A 22197-nucleotide genomic window follows, 5' to 3' on the forward strand; every position below is an offset into this window, starting at 1 on the left:
GAAAAATCTCACCGGGAGGTGGTCTGGAGTAAGATTTTCCTCTCTGGCCAACTTAACGCTGGCAAGCACGAGTGAGGAAAAAACTCCGCTCTGTGGAGTTTTTTCGGAACTCAGTGTGCTGCACGGATTGGGAAAATCTCTACAAGCTGAGTGGAATTTCACGCCCAGGCCTACTTTGGTATCACTATGTTAATTTTGTGTTGAAGTAAGTGACCACCTGTCATGATTTAGGATAATTATTCACACCTTTTAAATTTCATGTGATTAAATTAAGTGATGCCAGGATCATTCTCAGCAGCATTATTTACTTAAGGCAGTATTACTTTTCAGTGCTCAATCACGATTTAAAGTAAGTATTTATCGTGCCCAATACACCTGTTCATATGTGCCGGATAAACTGCCATCAACCCCCCCTCCCCAAACATCTCTATTACATTGCCCAATGTAACTTAAATTGATAAATACTGTGCGTATTCGACAAAACCAACCCTTGCAAATCTGCTGGGAGTAGCAAGAGTTATACATTTAACTTAATTAAACATGCTTATTTAACAATCTAAATGACGATCTTATTCTGCCTTTACATAGGTGAGTAGCTCTTGTCCATAGAGGTGTAGCCAGACAGTAGCATGATAACAATCTCTAATTAGATCCTGTATTCTAATAGGCTGTGTACCAATGTGAGTATACCTTATCACCATCACCAGTAATGATATATAACCACAGGTAACGAATAAAATAAACATTCCAAGGTATAAAAGGTACAATAGTATCACATTGTGGGTTTTAAAATCCTCCGAGGTTAATCAGATCTCTTACTTCTCACCAGTCCCAGGAGAGCCGTAAGCAGGGTATCACAGATGGTAAGCTCCAATAAAAAAATTTATTAAAAAAAAAAAGACAAAAGAAAAGTGTAGGGAATGACCATTCCTAATTATTATGAGTGCATTTTCATTCAATGTCGCTGAGATGGCTGCAGGACTCCTCTAGCCTCCTGTGACCTTCTTGCCTTTACAGATATTTATACAAGCATTTTTTCTGCTTTCTTTGGGTCTGCAAAAACGATAGGCGTACTATTCAAAACGATAGCGTGCAGGATAAAGCATTGCATAGCAAATATTCATTTCCTTCAATTTTTGGATGCAAATTTCCTCATCACATCCTAGCGTGAAATCAGGAAAGGAGAGCTCAGCTCCTTCATGTAGTATTGTGTTCTGGGCTTGAGCCACTTTCAAAATCTTGTCCTGATCTCTGTAATTTAGCAGTCTGGCGATGATGGGAGGTGGGTTTCTAGGCACTGGTCTAGGCCCTAACCAGCAGTGAGCTTGTTCTGCTATAAATCTTGAGAATAGGTTAACTTTGACTAAAATATCACAGACCTGTCTCAACATAGTCCTGAACTCTTCCCATTGCTCTTGACTTGGGGAAACGCAGCTTTGCTGAGGTTACTTCTCCTGGAACACGCCTCGAGATCTTCAGGTTTAAGCTTAACCATCTTCAGTTGCAGCTCTTTTAATCTATCTTGCATGCACTGTGACATCCTCCTCCACATTCTACTGTCCACTAGGTGTCTTTGTTGTTGTTTGTCCAAATCGATCCTTCATGTCATCAAAGTGCTTCGTGAGCGAGTCAATCTTAGAGTCCATTGTAGCCAGGCAGCATTTGATCTCTAACAAAATTTCCCTCACATGTGGTGTTTTGGCCCCACACCTCCACGGCAGATTGGAGCGATACGTTCTCTTGCTCCACAGTATGGGTTCCCTTGAATCCTTCAAAGGTGAGGTGGGACTGCTTAATTTCTGGTTTACCCATCTCTGAATTTAGATCTGGGTGGAATTTTGAATTCCGCCGGAGGAATCGGAGGAATTTTGATAAGATCGTGTTACTCTAGTAATGCGAAATTACTGATCAATTAATATTCCACTGCTTTGTCAGTGGAATTAAAAATTATGCTGTGGTTTCTAAAGTTTAGAAACCACTGCATACCACTCAGCACCATACAAGGTCGCCGAGTGGTGTATGCAGTGATTTCTTATCTTAGAAACCACTGCATATCACTCGTCTCCCTTTCATACTCAGCAGTAATTACAACTTTTAATCACGGCAGAGTATGTAAGGGCACTGAGTACTATGCAGTGGTTTCTAACTATTGGAAATCACTGCATATACTACTCCGCGCCCTTGCATGCTATGCAGTGATTAAATGTTTTAATCAATATAAAGTATGCAAGGGCACAGAGTGATATTTGGCTGCGCTATTTTGTTAGGCCAAATGCATCCTCTCTTCCTTTTTTGGGTGTGAGGGTGCAAGAAATCAGTGCCAAATGCCCACTCTGCCACGTCACGGAATCTGGAAGAATTTTAATGTAATTCCACATGATTCTACAGAATCAAACTCCACAGACTATGCCCAACCCTACTCTGAATGTGATCTCAACGCTCTATCCAGCACCCGGCAAAGTCACCAATGGCCTCGGAGCCACAACTAGCATACCATGCCAATTATGACCATATAAGCAAGGGAGATTGTATGGCTGCCAGACAGATAGTGTTCCAGTCGAAGTGTAGTTTGAACGGGGTTAATATGAATACAGACGCTCATCTGCAGTTGGTAAAAGTACCTGCCTGATTTGAGCAGTTTGAGTCTTAAGTTAAGTTTCCAATCAATAAAGTTATGCCCTCATTAAAGTCAACTAATTGTATTTATGGGTGGGCGACATAATCTTTTATATCGAACCTTTCAGTAATTCTCTCTCATACCCGCTACAGCTGCCTTCACCCTACATTTATTTCCAGTGGCATGCCGGCAGGAGCGGCTGGTGACATTTGAAAGTGGTGAGATGTAAAATGATTGGCATACTGCACCGTAGCGAGCGAGCGTAGTTAGCGAGCCAGAACAACCTAAGGGGGGTTCGGGCGGATTCTTCCACCGAGAAAATTTTGGAAAAAAGAGAGGAAAAATTGTGCATTTTCAAGCAAATTTGAGAAAGCAGGAAGGTTAATAAAGCAATTGTGAAAGTGCAGTTATTACATTAATAGATGGCATAACATAGGTAGCTGCTTATTCAGAATTACCACAGAGCTTCATAACAGAACACCGACAACAATCAAATAGAGTGGGCATGTACTAGGTAAGATTTCCGAGCACATGAGGCTTTCAATAGGAAAGGTGTTACAATACAGGGGCAGAGCGCAGGTTACTTGGGGACACATTTCATTGTGCTGGTGGACCCTTGGGCCAGACCTTAAAGGCAGAGGGGCAGATGCGGGGGCATGTGCAGCACAGAAGGCTACTCGAAGGGGAGCACTGGGCGAGAAGGGTAGATGTCACTGTACGGGGAGACCCTCAAGAGGGCAATGTCTCAGCAGGAGAGAGGGTGCACCCACGGGGTCCGTGTGAAAGGCTTGATGAAGTGGAATGTTAGAGCATTGTCATTCACATTATGTACTGTATAATAATACGGTGGAGGGTCCGACGCCGCCACCAGAGGCTGCGCCGGCCCGGGTCACAGTCAGGGCCCCCGTCCGACTCTTACCGATTCACGAACAGTCTAACAGAATCAACAGAAGAAGTTTAGCAAATTAGCAATAGCCGGCCCATGACCACGAGCGAGCAGCAGTAGACTGTAGAGACATGACACCGGCACGAGGTCAGTCTGTGTGGTGCGAGTGTGACTCGTGTGGTGTGGTGACGTGCCGGACGCTGCGACGACAGGGTAGGAAATGGCCACTCACTACTGCATGGCTTCACATAAGCCACAGTGATTGGCCAAAGTGCGGCAGTGCCACCACCCACGCGCGGCAAGCATATGCCATTGCTTGCCCGGCCTCAGGCTGCGCGGTCTCTCAGCCAATCCTGGTGCTTTTAATGCAGCGCCACTGCGCCAGGATTGGCTAAGGGGCTTGGTTACTCCTCGCCCATTAGGCCTCGGGTCCCTGGCTAGTCGCTACGGAAAGGGAAGGTACTACTGTGCGGCGTGTGCGCATGTTCAGACTGGTCATAAAAATGACCAGCCCAAAAACAGACATGCGCACTGCTGCTACACTGCTGCGCTGCCGCGATCACTCTAGCTGCCGCAGACCCGCCCCCCCACCCCTTCAGCGCAGACTGATTGAGCCGGGCTTGTCCCGGTAGCAGGTCAGCGAGACTGCGCTGTGGCGAGATTACTTTGTTAATGTTAACTTATACTGAATTAAATTTTAGCGTCCATGTGGCTTCCAGGCTTAGTGGTGCAACGCTCCAATGGACGCACCGCCCTTGCATGCCAGGCCGATAAAACTGTACAGGGAAAACTATGTCTGCAATACTTTCTGTCAACTTTCCTCCTACTGTCCTCCTAGACTTATGCAATCACCGCCGACTGCACGTGCTGATCAGCAGCAGCGCAGCCCGCCTGCCCTTTCTTGTGCTGAAAATTGAGTGGCCCGCACCCGGGAATCGCTGGTTGTGCCTCTCGAGGCCCATTCAGCACGTTTTCTCCTTTCAGCTTTCTAGCAGGCGGTACATGAATTTTCAAAAATAAGAAATCTGCTGGAACTCTGGATCTTTTCTAAATAATATACAGTTATTCTCCAACTTCCATAGGCATGATTGTTTTTTTTGCCTTGATGAGTCCTCTGCCTTTTTTTCTAAATTATTTTTTTTTTTTACAAAATAATCATGCAACTTTACCCGAACCCTAATAACTCTAACCTCAAACAGTGGTATTTTTAAACACATTTATTATGTAAATAATTTCAAATTAATTCCCATGAAGGAGGCCTGCTCCCTCGTGATATGTGGGGTCCTGGAGAAATAAAGACCTGGTAATTACCTAGCCTATGAATCACACTATTACTCTACTGTGGTTCATTTACAAGAAGAGGAATGCACACTACAGCCTTCTAAATTGAGTGTATAAAGGGGGGCTGATGCCATGGGTTTTGTATTGAGCGCAAAATACAATGTCACACCCAGTGGCGTAGCAAGGTCAGGTGGTACGCTGTGCGGAAAATTTCTTGTCACACCCGGCTTGACAAAATGGCAAAAATGTGTTTAAAACACATATTTTTGCCATTTTGTCACCCCATCAGTGATGACACCCGGGGCGGCCAGCACCCACCTTCCTACGCCACTGGTCACACCTAAAAGAACGTGCGACTGGCTTACAATACAGAGAGGCCAGAGGTAACGTGGCACCAGTAATCATCAGCCAGCCTAGTTTATAGATGTTGAGACCGTGACTAAGGCCGGCAGGAGTGCCAAAGTCAGATCCTGCAGAGAAACGAAGGTACAGCGGTTGCGATAAGGAGTCTATTTCATGCTTTAATTGGCAAATGAGAAGTCCTGGTACTCATTATCCAGAGAACCAGGGTAGGATTAGGATTGCAATTGGGCCCAGGCAGCCCCAAAAAAATGACCCACATTCGCGGATTGGGCACTTTCATGAAACGTCCTTTGATTAGTCTCATTACTAATTTTTAGACAAATTTTTGGTAAACTAAGCCTTTTAAAGTCTATAGAATCAGTAAGATTGGTGAAAACTAAAAGGACTCCATTTGGCCACGTGAGTGGTGTGAAATAAAAGGGCCCAATAGCCACAATACCTGGCCTGGCTAGGGTTGCCACCTGGCTGTTTTTGTTTTTTACCTGTATTTTAATATCCTGGCTTGTGTGAAAATTAAGAAAATCACCCAAAGTCTGCATTTTTTCCTCTGATCAGTATGTATTTTAAACAGTCAATGTTAGGTGAAAGCACTTTAAAAAAAATTCTAAAGCTGCTTTACTCATCCGTGACTAGTAGTTATATTAAACAAAGACAGAAAAGCCATGTTGATATAGAAACATATGGATATCTTTATATAGAGATTGCTCTCGAAGTATCATGCTCTTTTTTCTAATTGTTTTTTTTCTAATTGCTTTCTTAAAAATAGTTTTACATACAGTGAACTCGGCTCTAGGGCATTGGAACGATTTACGTGAGAACCAGTTACACTACACAAGCTCAAATTCATTGTTTGCTTTAGGCGTTGGGAGTTTAAGTGATTTGCCCAGAGTCACAAGATGTCAAGGGGAAGCCAGGACTGGAAACCTGGTTTCCCACTTGCTAAGTCAGCAGGCTTGGCTGTAACATCACCTCCTCTCTAGTTTAATAAAGGCTGTCTCACTGTGAGACATGTGTATATATATATATATATATATATATATATTACCTACTGGCGGTCGCCAGTAGGTAGTTATAGTTAGGACCACGTTTCCATAGGAAAACCTCAACATTCTATTTTGAATAACTTTGGCGCCGGTCGACGAATCCTCGCGAATTTCTCAAAATAGGTGGGGCGCTACGGTCCGCTCCTACCCTGAAAGTCTCGGGGGGATCCGTCAAGCGGGGGCTGAGATAAAAGGGGGGTCCCAAAACGCGTTTTTCCCATGCATTTTTCCATAGGACCTTTAGAACGACCTACATCCCGAACGGCTGAACAGAATTACTAGAAATTTGGCAGAGAGGTAGTCCGTAGGTCAAGGAAGTGCCTTTTGTAGGTTTGGTGTAAATCAGTTCAGTAGATTTTGAGAAAATAGCCTTTAAATCAATATATATATCTGAGCCCGCTTACGGTACGCTTACCGTACGCTTACGGTAAGCGTACGGTGGCGTGCGCGAGCGCGATTCTGATTGGCTCTTAAATCTTAGTAAACATTCGAATCGGCCGAAACCAGGAAGCGGCGGCCGCCATTTTGTGTATTTCACTCTGAAAAAAAAGAGTGAAAACAAGGAAAGGGGGCAATGAGGAGAGTTACAGACCCCCTAACAATTGTAAGGGGGTCAAAGAAGGACAGAAAAGTACAAAAAAAACATTTATTGATTTTAAAAAAAATCACGGGGTACGCGTACGGTAAGCTCACGGTAAGCGTACGGTAAAAAAAATAAAAATAAATAAATGAAAATCAGATTTAAGAGTTTAGAAATTAGGGAGCTCTAAAAAGAGCTGTTGTGTTTATGGAGTCATTTTTTTAGTGGTACCTACAAGTAAGTACCGATGCAGAGTCTAAGGTTCAAGAGGAAGACTCTGTTCCCTTCATCATTGAAGTGCACACCATCTCCTCTATAAATGTCTTGCATGTCGTAACGCAAGTTGTTGTGGTAAATGGCACCCATACCATAGTCACGGAGGAAAGCAGAAACAGATTTGTTGACGTGCTTTCTTGCTTTGTCAATCTGTGGACAGAAATGATTGGACCAGTTCCATTTTTGCCTTTGGCATATGTTGGAAAACACAAAGGCAGTTTTAGGGAAAAGTGTAAACAGTTGTGCAAAGGTGTCCTTCATAAGCATTTCCAGACCTACCCCAGTCAAAGTGCCTAGGTCATTGCCACCACAGTGCACTATTATGAGGTCAGGGTGTTGGATTTGCATGAAGGATTTCACCAATGGCATCAATTGGTGCCACTTTAACCCTCTCTGACCAATCCATTTAATGTCTACATTTGGCAAAGCAAGGTCTCTCACCATATCTGTTTTCTCTGCAAACTTTTCACTCCAGAAGACATAGCTGTGCCCTACAATCCACACTGTGAACATCTTCAAAGGAGAACTGGATGCACTCAGGAGGTGTCTTTCAGTAGAATGGCAATATGAAAAGAAAGACAGTTTGGAAATGGAGGCATACATATTTTTAACAAAACAAAAAGAACTGATTGGCTGTTTCATACCATTCTAGAAAAAAAACTAGGCTGTATGTGAAAATTAATAGAAGCATGTTTTGTATTGGTACAAAAAAATGTGTAACCAAAGAACAGTACTATGGATTTGCAGTTAGGATTGAAAAGTCAAGCACTCTTGCTCTGTGGAATTGAAACATTGTGTGTCGAACTTCTGACCTAACTGCACACAGCAGTGTTCCATGAGCTGTTGCTATGGTAGCAGGCAGAAGTCAAGTTGGGGGAAGGGTACTAGGCAGAAGTCAAGTTGGGGGCAGGGTACTTTTGGAAAAGGGTTGGTTTTCAACCAATAGAAATGTGTCATTACATTTGAAAAAAAGGGGGAAGCACTGAGATTTGAAACTTACATGTATATGTGTGGAAAAATAGAGGGAAAGTTTGCCATTATCTGGTTCTGCTGAGAGGAGAGAGGTGTACAGAACAGAGATCCTGGCTCTGATAATCTGCTGTTTGAGTGACACATTTCTTTCACAACTAACTAATTTTAAAGGTGAGTTTACAGTTTGAGAGGGGATGTATGTGGTAACTTAAGAAATGAATAATAGAAATGGGAATTGTTTTTGTTGTAGTTACACATGGTGGATTCATAATGTGTCAGTCTGTAAAAGAGATTTTCACTTGGCCCGAAAAAAAAAGAGCAGTAAGTGTGCTTTCAAATTGGCAAAGAAATTTCGTTTTGGCACTAATGTGAAAACATGACTCTGTGTCCATAGAAGAATTATAGGCAGAAATTTATTGCGTCTTGCTCTGGTGATTTCACAGTTGCAGTAGATGGAAAAGAGGAGCGAATTTTTGGGGGAAGAAGCAGAGGGTTAGCACACACCCATGTGCTTGCCATGTATAGTCATGCACAGTAATTAGAAGCGAGTGGGGTTTTCAGGTTTAAGTCTGTAATGCAAATACATTCAGCATCACTAAGGCTGGTTGCTCCTGCTGGAGTGTAGGCAGTCACAGAGAATACACACGGTGGTGGTCTGAAAAAAAAAACAGCTTGGACATGTGCATTTAAATAAATTTAAAAAAAAGGTTTCAGAATGTGTCAGTCTGTAAAAGTGATTTCAAAGTGTAAAAAGAGATTTTCACTTGGCCCAAAAAAAAAAGAGCAGTAAGTGTGCTTTCAAATTGGCAAAGAAATTTCGTTTTGGCACTAATGTGAAAACATGACTCTGTGTGCATAGAAGAATTATAGGCAGAAATTTATTGCGTCTTGCTCTGGTGATTTCACAGTTGCAGTAGATGGAAAAGAGGAGCGAATTTTTGGGGGAAGAAGCAGAGGGTTAGCACACACCCATGTGCTTGCCATGTATAGTCATGCACAGTAATTAGAAGCGAGTGGGGTTTTCAGCTTTAAGTCTGTAATGCAAATACATTCAGCATCACTAAGGCTGGTTGCCCCTGCTGGAGTGTAGGCAGTCACAGAGAATACACACGGTGGTGGTCTGAAAAAAAAACAGCTTGGACATGTGCATTTAAATAAATTTTAAAAAAAGGTTTCAGAATGTGTCAGTCTGTAAAAGTGATTTCAAAGTGTAAAAAGAGATTTTCACTTGGCCCAAAAAAAAAAGAGCAGTAAGTGTGCTTTCAAATTGGCAAAGAAATTTCGTTTTGGCACTAATGTGAAAACATGACTCTGTGTGCATAGAAGAATTATAGGCAGAAATTTATTGCGTCTTGCTCTGGTGATTTCACAGTTGCAGTAGATGGAAAAGAGGAGCGAATTTTTGGGGGAAGAAGCAGAGGGTTAGCACACACCCATGTGCTTGCCATGTATAGTCATGCACAGTAATTAGAAGCGAGTGGGGTTTTCAGGTTTAAGTCTGTAATGCAAATACATTCAGCATCACTAAGGCTGGTTGCCCCTGCTGGAGTGTAGGCAGTCACAGAGAATACACACGGTGGTGGTGTGAAAAAAAAACAGCTTGGACATGTGCATTTAAATAAATTTAAAAAAAAGGTTTCAGAATGTGTCAGTCTGTAAAAGTGATTTCAAAGTGTAAAAAGAGATTTTCACTTGGCCCAAAAAAAAAAAGAGCAGTAAGTGTGCTTTCAAATTGGCAAAGAAATTTCGTTTTGGCACTAATGTGAAAACATGACTCTGTGTGCATAGAAGAATTATAGGCAGAAATTTATTGCGTCTTGCTCTGGTGATTTCACAGTTGCAGTAGATGGAAAAGAGGAGCGAATTTTTGGGGGAAGAAGCAGAGGCTTAGCACACACCCATGTGCTTGCCATGTATAGTCATGCACAGTAATTAGAAGCGAGTGGGGTTTTCAGGTTTAAGTCTGTAATGCAAATACATTCAGCATCACTAAGGCTGGTTGCCCCTGCTGGAGTGTAGGCAGTCACAGAGAATACACACGGTGGTGGTCTGAAAAAAAAACAGCTTGGACATGTGCATTTAAATACATTTAAAAAAAAGGTTTCAGAATGTGTCAGTCTGTAAAAGTGATTTCAAAGTGTAAAAAGAGATTTTCACTTGGCCCAAAAAAAAAAGAGCAGTAAGTGTGCTTTCAAATTGGCAAAGAAATTTCGTTTTGGCACTAATGTGAAAACATGACTCTGTGTGCATAGAAGAATTATAGGCAGAAATTTATTGCGTCTTGCTCTGGTGATTTCACAGTTGCAGTAGATGGAAAAGAGTAGCGAATTTTTGGGGGAAGAAGCAGAGGGTTAGCACACACCCATGTGCTTGCCATGTATAGTCATGCACAGTAATTAGAAGCGAATGGGGTTTTCAGGTTTAAGTCTGTAATGCAAATACATTCAGCATCACTAAGGCTGGTTGCCCCTGCTGGAGTGTAGGCAGTCACAGAGAATACACACGGTGGTGGTCTGAAAAAAAAACAGCTTGGACATGTGCATTTAAATAAATTTAAAAAAAAGGTTTCAGAATGTGTCAGTCTGTAAAAGTGATTTCAAAGTGTAAAAAGAGATTATCACTTGGCCCGAAAAAAAAAGAGCAGTAAGTGTGCTTTCAAATTGGCAAAGAAATTTCGTTTTGGCACTAATGTGAAAACATGACTCTGTGTGCATAGAAGAATTATAGGCAGAAATTTATTGCGTTTTGCTCTGGTGATTTCACAGTTGCAGTAGATGGAAAAGAGGAGCGAATTTTTGGGGGAAGAAGCAGAGGCTTAGCACACACCCATGTGCTTGCCATGTATAGTCATGCACAGTAATTAGAAGCGAGTGGGGTTTTCAGGTTTAAGTCTGTAATGCAAATATATTCAGCATCACTAAGGCTGGTTGCCCCTGCTGGAGTGTAGGCAGTCACAGAGAATACACACGGTGGTGGTCTGAAAAAAAAACAGCTTGGACATGTGCATTTAAATAAATTTAAAAAAAAGGTTTCAGAATGTGTCAGTCTGTAAAAGTGATTTCAAAGTGTAAAAAGAGATTTTCACTTGGCCCGAAAAAAAAAGAGCAGTAAGTGTGCTTTCAAATTGGCAAAGAAATTTCGTTTTGGCACTAATGTGATAACATGACTGTGTGCATAGAAGAATTTTAGGCAGAAATTTATTGCGTCTTCCTCTGGTGATTTCACAGTTGCAGTAGATGGAAAAGAGGAGCGAATTTTTGGGGGAAAAAGCAGAGGCTTAGCACACACCCATGTGCTTGCCATGTATAGTCATGCACAGTAATTAGAAGCGAGTGGGGTTTTCAGGTTTAAGTCTGTAATGCAAATATATTCAGCATCACTAAGGCTGGTTGCCCCTGCTGGAGTGTAGGCAGTCACAGAGAATACACACGGTGGTGATCTGAAAAAAAAAAAAAGCTTGGACATGTGCATTTAAATAAATTTTAAAAAAAGAGCAGTTTGTGTGCATTCAAAATGGCAAAGAAATTTCGTTTTGTGACTGTTGTGAAAAGAAATGTAGTAATATATTTAAATACAATAAAGGATTTTTTTTTTTAGTTTTTTTCAGGTATTGCTGAAGAACAGTGAACAAAATTTAAGATGCCTACAAAATCTCGAGTTCAAAAAACGCTAAAAAAAAACTATATTTGAGGACAACTGGAGGACCAAAGTTAGTAGAAGATGCTGATGTTGGGAAAAAGAAAAAATCTTCTGGTAAGCAAAAAAAACAATTCCTAAACAAAATATTGAAAACAAACAAAAATGTACAAAATGTCTGTTCTCGGAAAAATGTAACAAAACCTACAGAACAGCAAAAAATTGAGGATTTAGTTAATGCAAATATACCTTGTGCAATTGAAAAGTTTAACATAAACAGAAAAACCGCATTTAAAGAGATACGTAGAAAAATGTTTCAGAGAAGAGTTATGTCCAATTTGATAAAGGATATAAAGAAATATAAGCAAAAGGCTAAATATTATAAGAGAAAAAAAGAAATTGAAGCCATTGCAGCAAAAGCATTAGAATTAAAAAGGAAACTATTCATATTAATTTTGAATAGGATGCGTACATTAGATAAAATGGTTAATGTACTGAAATCACAAAGCAAAAGCAAAAGAGTAGTGAACAGAACAAACTTTTGTAAAGTGTTTTTAGGAAAGTGGATGCATAGTTCAAGTAGTGAACCTTTTTTTAATGAAGAAAGCTATTTTCAAAGTAATAGTTTGCTGCATGCAGTTGACACCAGAGGTCGTTCATACGAAGTAAAAAATGGTTGCATAATGGAGAAGGAGATAATGGTTCCAAGAGATGAGGTACAAGTGATGGCAGATGAGGCAATGGGGAGACGTCCTAAAGCCCCAGTGTACACTTGGAATTGTAGTAGTATTTGCACTGTGCGTCAGGAATCTATTGACAGATTTCGAGAGTTTCTAAGAGAATATAGTAAAAAAAGTGTAAAACAAAAGATTAAGGTGCTTCAAAGTCTGGATCCATGCAGAGTGAGAGAGAATACTGGTTTGCAGGGTCATTCTCTTGCTTGTCTATCTAGAAAAGTGTGCAATAGTGTTTTCCATCATTTTAGGATGCTGGCTGTTCATCATACTGAAATGAGAAAGTTTGTGAGACGGTTGTATTTTGCCAAAAGTCCAGCAATAAAGTTAAATGAATTGAATAGGGCTCTGTTCCGAGGAACGGTATCAGATGTAGAGAAGGTTGTTGATGAAATTCAGTTTTGTTACTTTGGTCCTGAAGAAAACAGTGCAGAGAAGGACACAGTAAATGAGGCAGAAGTGGAAGAGAATGTAGAACCCTCTGTAAGTAACACATTTAATGATCACATAACAAAATTTGCAATAGTCTCTAATGAAAGACCAAATGTTACTTGTATTTGTTGCCGCAGAACTCATTATAGAAAACAAACTAGGAATGTTGATCTCTACAGAAAGAGTGAAAATGAAGATAATTATAAGTGGATGGATTTTGCCACATATATATTTCTTGAAAATTGTTTTGAATTGGGTGAAGATCAGCGTATTTGTAAATACTGCTACAACAAGTTAGAGGAAAATAGAATGCCGACCAGAGCTGTACATAATAATTTAGAATTGGATGCTATTCCTGCTGAACTTTCTGAATTAAATACATATGAGTCTATACTCATTCAATGTGTTCATCCGTTCCAGACCATAGTACGTATGGAGCCCAAAACTGGTAAATTACCTCCTTCAGATTTACTGAGAGGTTTAAAAGGTAGAGTGGTGTATTTGCCCTTGGATTTGAAAAAAAATATGGAAACTATTGATGCGGATACTTTGGAAACTGAACCATTAATTATTCTGGTTAATGGTGTACCTACAAAGAATAAGAAGATTTGGCAGGAGCTGGTAGATGTGCGGAAAGTACAAAGAGCAAATTTGTATTTGAAAAAAAATAACAAATGGTATGAATCAATTTATATAGAAGAAGAAGAAGAAGAAGAAGAAGATTTACAAGGAGACACAGAAACACCAACTGGACAAATTGAAAAAGTGGACAAGTCAAAGGAAGAAGAAATTTATGAACATTTTAGCATACATCCTCTCCATTCGAAAGAAGTTATGGGAGACAATATTGATCTCTTTCAGATGAAGAAAGCAAAAGGAAATCCCGTGAGTGTATGGGAGGAGAGCTTGGAAGCTCGATGTTTTCCCCAGCTGTTTCCTAAAGGAAAAGGAGGACGATACGATGAACGTCCAGAACAGATTCCAGCTTCTGAGTATCGGACTACAAGACTATATGCTGAAGATCCCAGATTTCGACAAAGTATCCCTTATTTGTTCCATCTTTTATTTGAAAGCGACTTGTCTGCACTGTCTTATGCAGTAAATCACATTTTAAAAAGTGGAGTACATTTACAAAATGTGTCTGCTAAGGATTTTATGGAGAAAGTGCAGCACCGAGATGATCATTTGGAAACACAACTGATCAATCTGATGGCTTGTCAGCGTGGGACAAATGAATATTGGTACCGACGCCATGGTGAACTAAAATGCATGTTACGCAACTTAGGAACACCAACATGGTTCCTTACCCTAAGCTGCGCCGAGTACGCTTGGGATGATTTACTGGATTTTCTACGAGAGGCCAATTCAAACATTGAAAACATCGAATACAAGACAGCAGGAGAACTGTGCTCATTGGATCCGGTTAATGTTTGCAGATATTTCAATCATAGATTTGAGGCTATGATGTCCTTCATCTGCAATAAAAAAAATCCACCCCTTGGAGAAGTAGTGGATTTCTTTTGGAGAAAAGAGTACCAGGCAAGAGGTGCTCCTCATATTCATATGCTGCTGTGGATCAAGGATGCCCCAAAGTTTGGAACAGATACTGATGAAGCAGTGTTATCTTACATTGAAGAATATGCAACATGTGCTATACCTAAAAGCACAGAAGAGAACAAGTTAAAGGAGCAAGTTTTACGTTTCCAAAGTCATCGGTGTGGAAAATACTGTCGACGAAAATACAAGAGCAAAGAAAAATACTACACTAAATGTCGATTTGGATTTCCTAGACCTGTTCTTACAAATGGAAGAGTCAACAGTTTTATGTGAGCTGTGAGACATACTATCACAAGAAAATCACCTAAGAATACCTACAACCTTAAAAGAAAAGAAGAATCAAAAAATATAAATGACTACAACCCAGTCATTTTATCCATGTGGAACGCTAACATGGATATACAGTATGTTGCTGACAATTCCATTGCTGTTGCTCGATATGTAACGTCTTACATTACGAAATCAGAAAAAACAGAATTGAAGGAAATGTGGGAAGAGATTTCTCACGAGAAGACTGTCAGTAAGAAGCTGTACAGTTTCAGTTTGAAGATGTTATCGCATCGAGAAATTGGATCCTACGAATGTTCAGATAGGTTATCTTCTGCAAGTCTCTACTCGAAGTCAAGAAGAATAATTTGGGCAAGTTTAGGCCTTGCAGCAATGAGAAATCGGGTACTGAAATCTGTTGGAGAAATTGAATATTTGGCTGAGAATGACCCAGAAAGTACAGACATATTGAAAACAAACATGTTGGACACATATTATCCCAAGAGAAGTCATCATCTGGAGAACATGTGTCTCTATGAAGTGCTGCAGAACTACATTTATTCACGGAAAGCTGCAGAAGACATCAACAGTGGAAAATATAAAGTTGTTGGTGAAGAAGGATGTTTGGTGAAGCAAACCAAAGGAAGTTTGATAAATCACCGGAAGCTGAGTTGCGACACTACCGACAAGAAAGAATTTTACTACTTGGCTCTTTTACAGTTGTTTAAACCATGGCGTACAGAGGATGAACTACTGGGAGAATTCCAGAGCTATGAAGATTCTTTTAATGCTTGCAAAGACAGCATACAATGCAGTACATTCTCAACTTATCTGCAAATGTTAAATGAAGAAATTGAACAGGAAACTACAATTGCAGCAGAAATAGCTAGAGACAGTTCTCAGGACAGCCAAAGTTCAGGAACACACAGTCAAGATCCCCTAGGACAACCAATCGTTGAAAATGAAGCATCAATAGCCATGAATGAAGTGGAAACGGCTATGAATCAAGCTCAAGAAGAATTTATAGACTTAGAAAATTTGGAAAGACAACTGAATCAAGAGCAGCAACAAATTTATGAAGAGATCAAAAACAAAATTGATCACGGATTTCTACATATCAAAAAAGAGTGCTCATGCACATCATTTCATCCAATCAGGATGTATGTAAGCGGACAAGCTGGCACTGGAAAAAGTTTCCTAATTAAAGTCATCAGAAGCTACCTAAAGCAAAAAACGGATTCTACTTTGTCTTGTGTGGTTACTGCTCCAACTGGGTTAGCAGCATATAACATAAAAGGAATCACCTTACATCGTTTGCTAATGTTACCAGTGGAGCATGAGAACAAAATACAATTCAACAAGCTAACTGGAGAAGCATCCTTGGAAGTTTCACGAGTATTGAAGAAGATGCAAGTTCTCATTATTGATGAGGTGAGCATGGTATCAAACTTAATGCTTGCCTTTGTGCATTTAAGAATGCAGCAAATTTTGAAGACAGACTATGACGTGTTATTTGGTGGAAAACACGTCATAGTTTTTGGCGATCTTTTGCAACTTACTCCAGTTAAAGGACAACCAGTGTTTAACACTGTGACACATGAAGACACAAAGAAGTCATTAGGAAGCATTGGAAATACAAATATTTGGTCCTTCTTTGAGTACAAGGAACTTACAACTAATATGAGGCAAGCAAACGATGAAGAATATGGAAGTATTCTGAAAGATATCAGGATTGGACTACTCACAGATGTTGGGAAAAAAGCATTACAGAGTCGGCTGCTACATAATTTATTTCCAAAGGAAGAAATAGTTGCAGAGAAAATATACAAGAATATTGCAGAAAACAAAAGTGTCATCTGCTTAATGCCAACTCTACGTGAATGCTCAATATTTAATGAGGAGCTTTTGAAATTGGAAAAGGAAGACATCAGGAAATTGGAAGCAGTGGACAAAATTGAGGATGGAAGAATTACAGTCACAGTAACAGGCAAACTGAAAAATAAATTGGACTCACTAGAGAAGAACATCTCCAAAACAGCAGGATTAGAAAAAAATCTTTATGTTTGCATGAACTGTAGAGTGTTTTTAAGGAGAAATTTGGATGTTGAGAAAGGCTTAGTGAATGGAGCGATGGGAAGAGTTGTGGGTTTTATTAATTATCAGAAAAAAGAAGGAATTGAATGTTTACAGATAAAATTTGATCAGATAGAGGAAGTTAAAGACATTTGTCGTTGTTCAGTTCGTTTCATGCTTGTGAAAGACTTATATGTACGTAGGAAGCAGTTTCCGTTTTCACTAGCATATGCTGTAACTATCCACAAGTCTCAAGGATTGACTGTAGATTGTGCATTTGTGAACATTGGTTCAACTGTGTTCAAAGAAGGTATGGCATATGTAGCTTTGTCACGAGTCAAAACATTATCAGGTTTATTCATGATAGACTTTGATGACTCAAAAGTTAGTGCTGATACAAACTGTGTAAAGGAGTATAATAGATTAAGAAGAAGCTATGCTCCTCATTTAGGTCAGTATCCTGTGTTGGAGAAACGTGTAGTTTCTCGTAAAAGGAGAAATGAGAATATCTGTAATGAAGATGTAGAGAAGAGGAAAAAAAAGAGGAGTGATGTAATTGCAAGCAAAAAGAATAAGGAAAATGAAGAACAGGTTGTAGGATGTCATTTTGAAAATAGCTCTGGTGTCAACTGCTACGCTAATGTAGTGCTGAATGTTGCATTTTATCTGGAAAGTTTGCAAGAGCAGATAATAGTAAATCAGGGAAAAAGATTCTGTTCAGAGCTCAGTCTCCTTTTTGAAAAGCTGAGTAAAGATAAAACTCAAATAGAAAGTGCTACTGAAATTAGAAAACTTTTAGATGTATGTTCAGGACGAACACAGTTTTCTCAAAATGAACAGCAAGATGCACACGAATTTTTGATGTATTTTCTTCAGGTAGTGGAAGAAGAAGGAGTTCCCATTGACATTTTTTTTGGTCTCTCTTATAAATGGGAACATAGTTGTGATAATTGTTATAATATATGTGGCTCTATTGTTGATAATGAAAGGTTTATTTATTTGACATTGCCAGAGAGTAAAACAGTCACTTTTGCAAAATTAGTTAAAGATGCTAATCATAGCATGAAATGTGGTGAGTGTAATTCTGACATGTTTTCAACATTAATTTTAAGGGAATACGGACAGTATGTAATTTTAATGATGCAACGATGTAGAGCTGATGGATCAAAATTGGATACTTTAATAAAGAAGTTTACAGGACAGCAATTATCAATTTCAGGAAAAACTTTTGTAACTGTTGCAATAATTTTCCATGATGGACCTACTGTTACTTCTGGACATTACACAGTTTATCTAAAATGTGAAAAAGGCTGGACACTGTGTAATGATTCCCAATTGATTTTCAAACAACGTTTGCCTTTTGATTTAGCAAATTCCTATCTAATCTTCCTGAAACCTAAATTTTAGAGAGATTTGGCAAGATCTGGACAAAATAATTTTACCATTTTACTGGATTACCATTGCAATTTTGTAGAAAAAAGATTTTTAAAATTATCATTTGGCCTAAAGGAAAGATAACCAATTGTAATGTGGACTTTTTTAAATTTTAATGCAATTTTCAAAAACCAATAATTTAGAGATAATCGGTAACTTCTGCACATTTTAAATTATGGAATGCTATTGGACTGCCATTGGAAATTTTTTCAAAAATGATTTAAAAAATTACTATTTGGCCATGTGGAAAAGTAAGCAATTCTATTGTGGACTAAATAAATTATTCAAAAAATTTTCGTGAACCAAAATGTTACAGAGAATTGGTGAGATCTGGACAGATTAAACTTTAGAATTTTAATGGTTTTCCCTTGGAAATTTATTCCAGGAAAAAAAAAAAATACTATTTGGCCTAAAGGAAATAAAATCAGATGTATTTTGGAGTTATTTGAGATATAATATTGTGATTATACTTCTGAAACAAACATATCAGACGGTATTTTAAAGAAAAAAGTATTGTTTTTAGATGATATTTTTTTAGAATAATATGCATTTCTGTAATGATAAGTTTAAGTGAGAAGACATTCTGGGCTTTTTTAATACAATCTTTGTGATTGTTAATTTTTTTTGCCCGCTGTAAAATGATGAATGCAATTGCTTTCACAATTAATAGTGAAATGCAATATATTCTGAAAACAGCAAAAATAAGGCAAAAATATTTTTTTGTAAAAAATGTAAATATGTGTATTGTATTATAAAATGGATAAAAAATATTAATACTTTTTTCTTTATTTTCAGATCGATATAGAAAATTTTCGGAAACTACAACCATTTTAAAAACTATTTTTTAAAAAAACAAATGAATAAATATTTTTTTGAGTGAGTATGGTAAGTTAAAAATAAAAATTGTAGTCTCTCAAGGACTTTGTAATGAGATAAATGATTTTTAGTGTTTTTTTTTTAAAAATAAAAAAAAGGTACGCTTACCGTACGCGTACGGTAAAAAAAAAAAAAAAAAGTTTTCAAAAAAAAAGAAAAAAAAAGATGAAAGATAAGGTTGGCTCTTAAAAGAACCGTTGTGTTCATGCAGGGACAGAGGAAAGAAAGATTGGGAATATTAGACGGTACGACAAGTGTGCTGATCTATTTTACTGTTCACCAGGGAAACACTGGTCTCCCTATAAGTAATTAGATCGTGACAAGTGGCGCACCGTACTTCAACCCTCGCAAACCGAGGGTTAATTTCCAGAGGGCCAGCAAAAGGAGATTCTCCCCCCACAGATGAAGGGCTCACCTGACCTGCAGAAGAAGGAGTCTGCCCTGCAGATGATGGTCCAGGCTGAGCTGCTGTGGATGTACTGGCTCGTCTTTCTGAAGAGTTACCTCCAAAAAGATGACCATATGTCCTTCTGTGTACTTCCTGGAGGTGTCTCTTCATGGTGTGATTCCCAAAGGAATACTTCCTGTTAGGATTACCTCTAGAAAGTACACGCTTACACAGCTTGCAAGTAACTAAGGGTGCATTCACCTTTTGCTGGCCTTCTGGAAAAGTAAAATACTCCCAAACGTAAGAAGGCTTTACTTTCCTCGCTCTCTGCCTCAAGACAGTGCTGCTGGTGCTAGCCTCACTCTCAGAAGAGCTCTGCTGTTCTGCCATCGTATCCCAAAGACAAACCAGCTCCTTCTCCCAAGGGATCACAAGCAGAAATGAGGGGAATGGGTGTGGTGTAGGAGAGTTCTAGAACTGAAAGTAGTTTCAACCAATCAAAAGTTGTGTTTCAAGATCACATGACCTACCGTACGCTTACGGTACGCTTACGGTACGCTTACGGCAAAAAGTACGCGTGCGCGTAAAAAAGACACGCGCTTGCGCGCATGCGCATAACAGTCATTTCCCGGCACTTCCGCGTAACGTGCGCGTGTTGCGTAAGCGCGCACGCGTCCCACGCGCGGCTACGCAAAGTACGTAACTATGCGCAAGCAGCGTAGATAGATTACGGACGTTGCGTAAACCGTACGCTTACCGTGAGCTTACGGTACGCGTACTATAAAAAAAAAATAAAAAAAAAAAAAAAAATCTGGAAATACATTTTACATGTTTATTTTAAAAAATATATATAAAAAAAATATTTAAGGATTTTAAAAATTTAAGCATAGTCTTTATAAAAGATAAGAAAATTAAATTAAAAATATGTTTGAAAAAAATGAAGAATAAAAGAAAAAAATAGCATTTAAAAAACCTTGCAAATTCACTGAAAAAACCATGGGTTTCACACACGTTATAGTTAGGAATTAGCATTTAAAAAACCTTGCAAATTCACTGAAAAAACCATGGGTTTCACACACGTTATAGTTAGGAATTAGCATTTAAAAAAACTTAGAAATTCACTGAAAAAACCATAGGTTTCACACACGTTATAGTTAGGAATTAGCATTTAAAAAACCTTAGAAATTCAGTGAAAAAACCATAGGTTTCACACATGTTATAGTTAGCTGGACATTTTACTCGTAAAAAACCAATGAAATTGCCCCGTTATAGTTAGTTCAGCTAACTATAACTCGCGCGCCCGCAATGCACTGCTGATGACGTCACATATTACATCACTCATGACATGGTCAGTGACATCACTCATGACATCACTGATGACATCTCAAATGACATCACTGATGACATCACTGATGACATCATCCTTGTGATAGAGTGGCAGACCTCCTCTCACCTTAATATAAGCTTTGATACACACATTCAAAAATAGATACTAAAAATTTCAAAACAATGGACATACCAATACCAGTTACAACAACCTCTTCAGTAATTCTAAGATCCACATACACATCCACTCATTCACCAACAGTCCTATACAGTCACTCATACATGTACTCACTCATCATATGTACTCATACACCTATACATCCTGTTACACAATGCCACTCATCCATAGAGTTACTCACACACATAGTCACTCATGCTAATAAAGAATCAAACATACATTCACCTGCATATACAGTTATACACACACCACCACACTTACTTCTACGGAAACTTACACATACTTAGTCTTTTAAACAATCACTTATAGAAACACATACTTATTCATACAGGAACTCTTTCAATCTCTCCCTCTCACATATATACACCAATAGTCACATATACTAGTTTAAAACATATGTAGTTACTCCTGAAGACACTATTGAGACAGTCATTCACTCACTAACACACCCATACACACACTCATCCACCCATACAGTCCTGCACACATGCTGTCTTCAACACATACAAACAGTGAGTCATTCATTCATGCACCTATGCACTACGTAATACCCCCCACCGAACCATACAGACACTCAGACTGATACTCAAAAAAACAACTAATAACCTATATAGACACCCATGTAGCTACTCACCAACCCATGCAGCCACTTATACACAAAGTGAGAGATACACTTAATCAGTCAGTTACACAATCAATTTTTCAAAAACAAATCATCCATTTAGACACTTATATACCCATTTATTCTTCCATCGACCTTGAGATATACATATATAAAACATATTTAATTTTCAGAAAAACACACATTCACTGGATGATGTCATCAGTGAGGTCATCAGTGATGTCATTTGAGATGTCATCAGTGATGTCATGAGTGATGTCACTGACCATGTCATGAGTGATGTAATATGTGACGTCATCAGCAGTGCATTGCGGGCGCGCGAGTTATAGTTAGCTGAACTAACTATAACGGGGCAATTTCATTGGTTTTTTACGAGTAAAATGTCCAGCTAACTATAACATGTGTGAAACCTATGGTTTTTTCACTGAATTTCTAAGGTTTTTTAAATGCTAATTCCTAACTATAACGTGTGTGAAACCTATGGTTTTTTCAGTGAATATATATATATATATATATTATATATAATCTACTGGCGGTCGCCAGTAGATTATATATATATAATCTACTGGCGGTCGCCAGTAGATAGTTATAGTTAGGACCGTGTTTCCATAGGAAATCTGAAAATTCTATTTTGAATAACTTTGGCGCCGGTTGAC

The 22197-nt window shown here is 38.9% G+C and overlaps 1 protein-coding gene across 2 annotated transcripts in view; it reads left to right on the top strand.

Moving 5' to 3' along the window:
- The window catches only part of LOC146798001 (uncharacterized), a 423068-nt gene that overhangs the window by 282877 nt on the left and 117994 nt on the right, over window positions 1-22197 (top strand). The gene's annotated exons all lie outside the window — the stretch shown is intronic.

This window comes from Triturus cristatus, chromosome 9 (assembly GCF_964204655.1).
Source record: "Triturus cristatus chromosome 9, aTriCri1.1, whole genome shotgun sequence".
Classification (NCBI taxonomy): domain Eukaryota; kingdom Metazoa; phylum Chordata; class Amphibia; order Caudata; family Salamandridae; genus Triturus; species Triturus cristatus.